The following is an 8,027-nucleotide window of genomic DNA, read 5'->3' on the forward strand; positions in this document are numbered from 1 at the left end:
TATGGTGGTTTTTAGAAGTGCGCTCCAATGACACCGCGCCCGGGTGTCTACTATTTCGCCTCCGACGAAATTCGACCGCTGCGGCCGCGGGATCAAAGCCGTGACATTCGGTTCGGCAGGCGAGTATATGATATATATATATATATATATATATATATATATATATATATATATATATATATATATATATATATATATATATATATATATATATATATATATATATATATAGTGTAAGCACATTGATTGTACTTCATCGTTCTCACTTGCACATAACCATCATCGTCGCGATTGGGATGGTTCGTTGGTGTTCTGAGCCGAGGCCATCATCGCGGAATAAACAATCTCGCTGGTCCTGCCTGGTGGTGGTGGTGGTGGTCAAAACTTTATTTGACCAAGAGATTCGGGCATGTACGGCCCAGGGTCCCCGCACGACCCCCACTGCGCTATGCGTTCATGAGTTCATGTAGTTGCATGACGTGGGCGCCCCGGTCAGTGGCGGTCTTCTGCTTGGCCGGGTACGTCGAGCGCAGCAGGGTCTCCCATTCCTCCCATGTGGTCAGTGGCTGTGGGCCCGCGGGGAAGGGTCCACTGGGCACTCGAGGAGGACGTGCACGTAAGGGAAGCGTGGGGGTGAGTGCATTCAGCACGGGACGGGGAGTATGCCTGGTGAAGTCTTCCTGCGTCTTTCAATATTCGTACGCTAGAATGGTGAAGCTGCAGGCTCGTGCACCTATAGATCATCCGGATGAAGTTTCCTAAGAACAAACGTATATCACGTCGGCCTCATCTCGAAAGCCATCTCTCCCTTTATATACCGCAGCGGTGGAGTAGTGGTATATATTGCTGCTCGGCTGCTGACCAGACAGTCGCGATTTTCGTCCTGGCCATGGTCGTCGCATTTCGACGGAGGCGAAATGGAAGAGGTCCGTGTACTGTGCAATGTCAGTGCACGTCAAAGAACACCAGATGGTCAAAATCGCCAGAACTCTGTGCAGCCTTCCTCGTAATCGTATCTTGGTTTTGGGATGTAAAACCCTATGTGCTACAATTACCGTCTTCTAAACGGATTAGAAGAGAACACGAAGCAAGAGCGATATAATGTCTCTTTTCGTGTAAAGCAGGCACCAGAAAGCACCTTCTTATTGCGCTCATCGCCTTAATTTTACGTGTCGCACGTTTTTTTCGGCGAGACGCCACTGCCATCTGTGAGCAGCACTTCGCGCTGCGAAGCCGGCAGTCGTCAGAAACGAACGGAGCAGAAAGCAAGAGATAAAGCGAGAACGCAGCTGTGCCAAAAACAGGAGCGTCCCTCGTTTCACGGTCGAAACAGTACACACGCACACTAACGCTCTTGGCATCGCTTCAACTACCGGACGCGAGCTTTTTATTCTGGTCCTTTCAGCTTTGCTGTCGTTCTCTTTCACTCGCACGCATTTAGTGGCTCCAGCGCCAATATGTATAAATAAAGCTAAAACAAATTAAAAGGGGCCTCGAGCTTGAGCCCAGGACGTCTGGCAGCAGGGAAACTAACTTGCACTGGCTGCCAAAACTACCGGGCAAGACAGTGCTTTTGGTTGCGGAGAATGAATTGCGGAAGTGACTCTCACCCTACTCAAGGAAAGGGGTTACGCCACTGAACAGTAAAGTGCTACAAAGAAGCACGCTTTACAAGTCGCTCACAGTGATGCACCAAGAGAACAATCAGCATTAGCAATGCTGCCGGACAAATAACTGCTAGTCCTGCAAAACTCCAGCCAGACAGCGTTAAAGCTACTCGACAGAAGGCCACTTTAGGAGAGGGATGAATGAATGTTTATAGTACTAAACGGTGTCGCGGGGCTTGTCCCGCTTCTATCCTGGGTGTATAGGTCTCCTCATTCGAGGAACCCTCTAGTCTTCCCGGCTTCTTAACCCTGAATATTAGAAGCCGAAGATCATTTTCGGCAGCCAAGGTTTTCTTTTTATGAAGCCCGACCATGATAATACTTGTTGGGGTTTAATGTTCCAGAACCACCATATGATTAAGAGGGACGTAGTAACGGAGGGATTCGGAAATTATGATCAACTGGTGTTCTTCAAGATGCGCCTAAACCTAAGTACGTGGGCCTCAAGCATGGTCGTCTCTGTGGAATACGTGGCCACCGTGATTCGATCCCACGACCTACAAGTTAACAGCCGAGCACTGTAATCACTATCACTAGCACATGGTGGCGTGCTGACCCCCGCAGTGTGCGCAGATGATGCAATTGCAAGGAATGTGTTGCTGTTGTACTTGCGTCGTCAGGACTCTCCAGCACCTTGGAACGAGAGCCCCTATTCGCAAACGAACCTTCTCCTTATCTCTGATTTTCCTTGTCGTTAGTGCCCTTAATGCAAATGTATATAAGAATAGTAAGCAGGGCAAAAGAGAACTCCGATTGGTTTGTGATCATTGCCTTCGTAGTTGTTCGTGAAGCACAATAAGGGAACAGAAACTATAAATAAATTGAGCTATAAGGATTGTGAATACGGGCATTAATGTGCATCTGAAAGAGTGCGGGCTAACAGAGTCTTCCCTCATCTCTCACCCTTCCCTCATCTCTTTCTCATCCAATTCCCATCAGTGCCGGATAGAAAACTTGGCTCACCCCTGATTAACCTTAGTAGACATGGCAGTAGAAATAAAACAACGCTAAATTTATTTAGTATTTGCTCTAATTAGTAATGTATTAGGTTATTTCTGTGACATTGTAATTTCTTAACGCAATGAATTACTTCAGGCAAGTAAATTCAACAAAGTTACTCAATACTTCCCGAAGTACTCTTGATTCTTGACTTAAACACAGCATGTCTGCTTCTTCTAAAGTTTGTAGAAACTGACCACAAAAGGAGAGAAAATCAGCAAAGCTAAGTTATTCTGATGGCCTTACTTGAAGCGTTGGAACTATAGGTAGGCTCACAGAAAATGCACGTAGCATCCGAACGTAAAGCCATGGGTTAGCGCGTGAATAAACTTTCGTTAAACCAATAATAAAGTATATGTATTACATTTTAAAACTAATTACAGTAATGTAATGTCCTTCCTAAGCACTATGACTCGTACGGTGGCACAAACGTTCAAAAGGCGCAATTTAGAAGGGGTTGGCCTCACTCGTCTTGCGTCGCGACGCATAGACGTAAGAGCGTGGTGGGTATAAAAAAAGCATGCTGCTAGATTTTCCTCGCATCACATTTCAATTTGTTGATTTTACATTCATTGCTCCACTCTTGGGGTGGAGCTGTGACTTTGTTTCATTCTATTGTATTATTTGCAACAGTTGGCATCACTTACTTCCTCTCACGTTTGTTTCTTTGTTAGTTAGTTTGTTTGTTTTTTCAGGATTTTCCCCTACCTGTGGGGTCTTTCTTCATACTTTGATTTCAGACGCAAACACCAGGACCAGCTCCAGTTCGTTTTAGGGTGGCTTTTCGCTGTGGAAGACACATGGTTCCTTACCTGAAGCGCAGCTCCACTGCGCCAGCATGCGTGAGCCGTGACTGTTCTTGTAGTTTAGCCGGGATGACTTCAGTCACATCCGTGGCCGTCAGGGTGCACGTCGAACTCTTCCAAACAGAGAATGTAGCCCTGGACCGGAGTAATAAACATCGATAACGTGTCATCGAATGGTGTGTCATTGGTTTTTGTTGGTCTGTGTCTCCCTCATCTTCTTCTCATCCACCCTTTCTCCCGTCTGGCATTTTCTAAGCCTTGATATTTGACTTGATTTTTGGAACGAAGCTTCAGTCGATAGTGTGTGCCTGTTTGTGCTTCCATCTTTTGTGTTCCCGTCCAGTTTTTTTTTTTTGCGCCGTACATTATGAGCTAGTACCAATTGGTTCAATTTACCACACTTCGAAAAAACAAAACAAAAAACAGAAAGCCATTTTCAGGCTCTGAATACCACTGGACAGTGAAGCTGTCAGTGAAGAAATTTGTGTGATCGATAATAATAACAACCATCCACCTTCAGCATCGCAATCATTTAGAGCATGATAATCGTGAACATTTAGCATAAACATCATCGTCATCACCAGTTCGTTTCATTTATTGCGTTATTTAATCTCCCCTCCGAGCACGGGACCTGTGTGATGACTACTACTACCATACTACTACCACCACTACTACAAAACTACTGCTACTACTACTACTACCACTTATACTATTACAACTAGTACTACTACCACTTATACTATCACTACTACTAATACTACTACGACCATTACTATTACTAATATTTCTGTTTACTTCTACTAATACTACCACTACTACTACGACGACGACAATGAAGAGGACCGGGCCATATATCAAGGTAATTATCAGTCATCATCAGCAGCACCATCATTAGTTCACAGGGTGGACTAAAGAAAGCCCTTTCGAATCGAGCGAAGTCGTTTCATCACGGAGCTCGCGTCTCAAGCCACCGAGGTCATTAATGAAGGCAGGTGTGGCGCGCTCGCGCGCACACGGTCAAAGCGTTAACGGATCCTGGACAGTCAGGCGCGGGCGAATAGAGCAAAAGAGGAGTTCGTCAGCCACGACAGGCCAGCTCAGTCATTCACCCCGGGGGCTTGCAGAAACTTAGAACTACCTACTAAGTGCTTACACGTGTTGTACCAGCTTCGTCGCTCCCGAGCGTAACACTATATACACCCTTTTCCTTTTTTCTTTTTTCACGGGGCTGGGTTAACGCGCTCTTAAAGATCCACTGATGACGGAATTCTTTTTGACGGTACCACCTCTCTCCGCTATTGCACGAGTGGCAGGACAAACATCCCGCCAAACGCTCTGCTTCGCTGAGCCGCTGTCACGCTGCCGCGAAAACCTCTCAGTACACTCGGCGAGTGGCGAATGAAAAGCACTTGCTCGTTCCGGCAGCGTGCTTGGCTGCTCTACGAATATCAATTGAGAAAAAGCACGCGAGCTAGCCCAAACACGAGTGCACACTTGTGTACTGTGGTTCTTGGTGGCCGGTATATTTTTTTAATTTGTCTTTATTTACAGAAATACCAGCAAGCCGCAGGGCTCGTGCAGGAATGAGAGTACGGAAGCATCATTACCCCACCGCCTGGTGTGGACTAAACGTCCGTCATGCTTAACTGGTTGAGCTTTCTTTCCTTCATGTCTCGGAACATAGAGAATACAGCTTTAACGTTCCGAGCTGCTCGCTTCTGCTGCAGTATGCTAGAAAATTTCAGGGTGCGGTACACCTGGCTGCAAATACCAGAACACGCACAGTCGACTAGAATGCTATACGGCTTCTGTTTCGTTCTGCGCGGAGAAACCAGTGCCGCCACCTGTTGCCGCATACGGTTTGTTCGAAGACACCTAAAAACTGTGCGTTACAACATACCATCTGGTCACGCGTTTCTCCGCGTTAACATCAGGGCACATTTAGCTGGCAACGTGCTTTGTTTTGTTTTTTTCTTCAGAGTGATCTAAACAATATAGAAAGACGGAGAGCAATGTATGGCATTGCAACGTTACTCGGAAGTCGATGTCCTCGAAAGCAGCTCGAAAGAAATGATTCCTAGAAACGCGTGAAGCCAAGCAATACATCCGGTGGACCCGTTACCGCCCAGCGCGATGACAAATTATCCAGCCAGAGCCAACGTTGGCGCAAGCACGCTTATGAAAGAATACCACAACGCTCTCTTCCCCTCTCTCGACCGAGGAGTGAATTTCGCCTCAGTGCGGCGAAAGCTGTTATTACTGAACGACGGGAGAACTTGGATTCGGTCTAGGTAGAGCATGCTGTTCAACGTCTTGACCACACAAGAAAGATGAAGACAGGTGGAGGTAAAGGACATGGGTGGTAAACATTCAACTCATTTATTTCTAAAAAAAAACGTAGTGAGATAGAGCAATTTTTTACATGTGCGGACACAGGTACATCTGTTCATCAGCGGGGCCGCCACTTATCGAGGAAACACATTGCCGATTGAAATAACCTAACATACGTATCACTGACACAAGCGCCATGATTTTTTCTAATAAAATAGAGTTCTAACAGCTCTCGATCTGTTTGGTTTTGGCTTCTGCCTCGAATCTTCATCCCCTGAATCCAAAGTTCACACGTGCAATCTTGACAGAGCGCAAGCAGGCACACCAAATTGTCTTGCAGGAGTTACTGAACGATGTATCCACTAGCGGATTTTCTGATATATTGATACGTATGAATACATTCGTTTGCTTGTTTTCAGTTTACAGTTTTCCTCGTCATTCGAATGATGTTACTTTCTTGAATTTCTTACTAAATAAACGCCAAGTTGATGGAACACTAGTGGACTGATTCAAGTACATGGTGCTTCCATTTGGATTGAAAACAAAAATGTAAATTTGACTTTGAAGTCAAGCTATATATATAGCTTGAAGAGGTATGACCATGTAATGCATGGGTAAAGTGTGGACCAGCAGAACTTTGCCTAATTGAAAAAGAGGCCTGCACACATTGATGATAAATATCACACTGAGGTGATTCAATGCCGAATATGTTAAGGCATCTTACTCTTCCCCAGTCCGTTTAGGTTGCCATCTCTACTTGTCATATTCACTAGACAATTAATGCTCTGGAAGTAGTACATGACAAGGGAATATTGGCAAACTCTTGACAGCCATGCATCTGAATTTGTGCGCTGTCGTTTCTCTGTGGTAACGTAGTACACTCACGCAACATCACCCGTCGCTCCTACCCGTCAACCCTACCTCAATATGAGGTTCTCCAACGGCCCACTTCCCCATCACTTGAAATGTAACGAAAAGTTGGACTTATTGAAATATTGACATGCTGATACAGTGCTGTAACACGAAGCCTAATAGACAGAAAGTACGGGTTCGGCCTTTAACGAGACTGCTTATGAAGTGACGGATCAGGTTGATACATCACTGAAAGACAAAGAGATGAAAAGCACACGACGAATACCACGCTTTCTATTTCTTCGTACTCATTGCTATATCAACCAAATTCGTTACTTCATGGGCAGTCTCGTTGGAGCAGCGATGCGACCAAAGCCACCTTAGTCCACCTGCTAACTGAATCGAACTAATGAGCTGAAGTGCGAGAAATTGCGCTTTGGCGGTCGCCGCGTGAAACGGAAGCATACAAGCAAAGCTGACGGCCACGGAAGCGGGCGAGCTCGCTATTACCGATGCACAGCCACACGCGGTCGCATCCAACGCCAAAGTGGTTTCGCCCACGGTCTCGTATCCTTCTCCACGTCCCTAGCCGCACTGCCCATACGAGGCCAAACAAAACAAGTGGTGCAGCCTATTACGCGAAGGTCACTGCGGGCGCCCGCCCTCCGCGCCGATTCCGAAACGGTCGGCAGAGACTCGTTGTCGCCGCCCGGCTGTTGGCACCCGCTCAACACCTTTGGGTGAGAAGGGTGAGAGTGATTTTCGGATTCCCGGAAGACGTCCGACAGTGCCAGTGATTCATTGCAGCTCAACGGCGGAGCAGGAACGGGTCTATAGACGACTTTACGTGTGAAACACGTGGACACCGACACCTTGGACTACTGAACGAATGTTTTCTTATGTTTGTGTATTGTTCCGTGTATAAGGTCACGAAACGTCCAACGTACCAACCCAACCGCTCCCAAGCATGTCTGCGCCGCCGCGGTGGTCTAGTGGCTAAGGTACGGGGCTGCTGACTTGCAGGTAGCGGGGTCGAATCCCGGCTGCGGCGGCTGCATTTTCGAGAAAGGCGAAAATGCTGCAGGCCCGTGTGCTCAGACTTAGGTGCACGTTAAAGAACCCCAGGTGGTCGATAATTCTAGAGCCCTTCACTATACGGCGTCTCTCATATGGCGGTTTTTGGGACGTTGAACCCGACATATCAATCAGTCAAAGCTAACCGATGTGGTTTTTTACAGCGAAAGCTGTCATGAGAACGAAACTCAGGTCACGCATGGCACAGTAGCTGTCCGCCACCGCCGCCTCCCTACTAGAGGGATTTGGAATAACGTTCGCAGGCGTTGCGGACATAGCGGGTGCCATATGAGCTTGA

Source organism: Rhipicephalus microplus, chromosome 5 (assembly GCF_043290135.1).
Source record: "Rhipicephalus microplus isolate Deutch F79 chromosome 5, USDA_Rmic, whole genome shotgun sequence".
Taxonomy (NCBI): domain Eukaryota; kingdom Metazoa; phylum Arthropoda; class Arachnida; order Ixodida; family Ixodidae; genus Rhipicephalus; species Rhipicephalus microplus.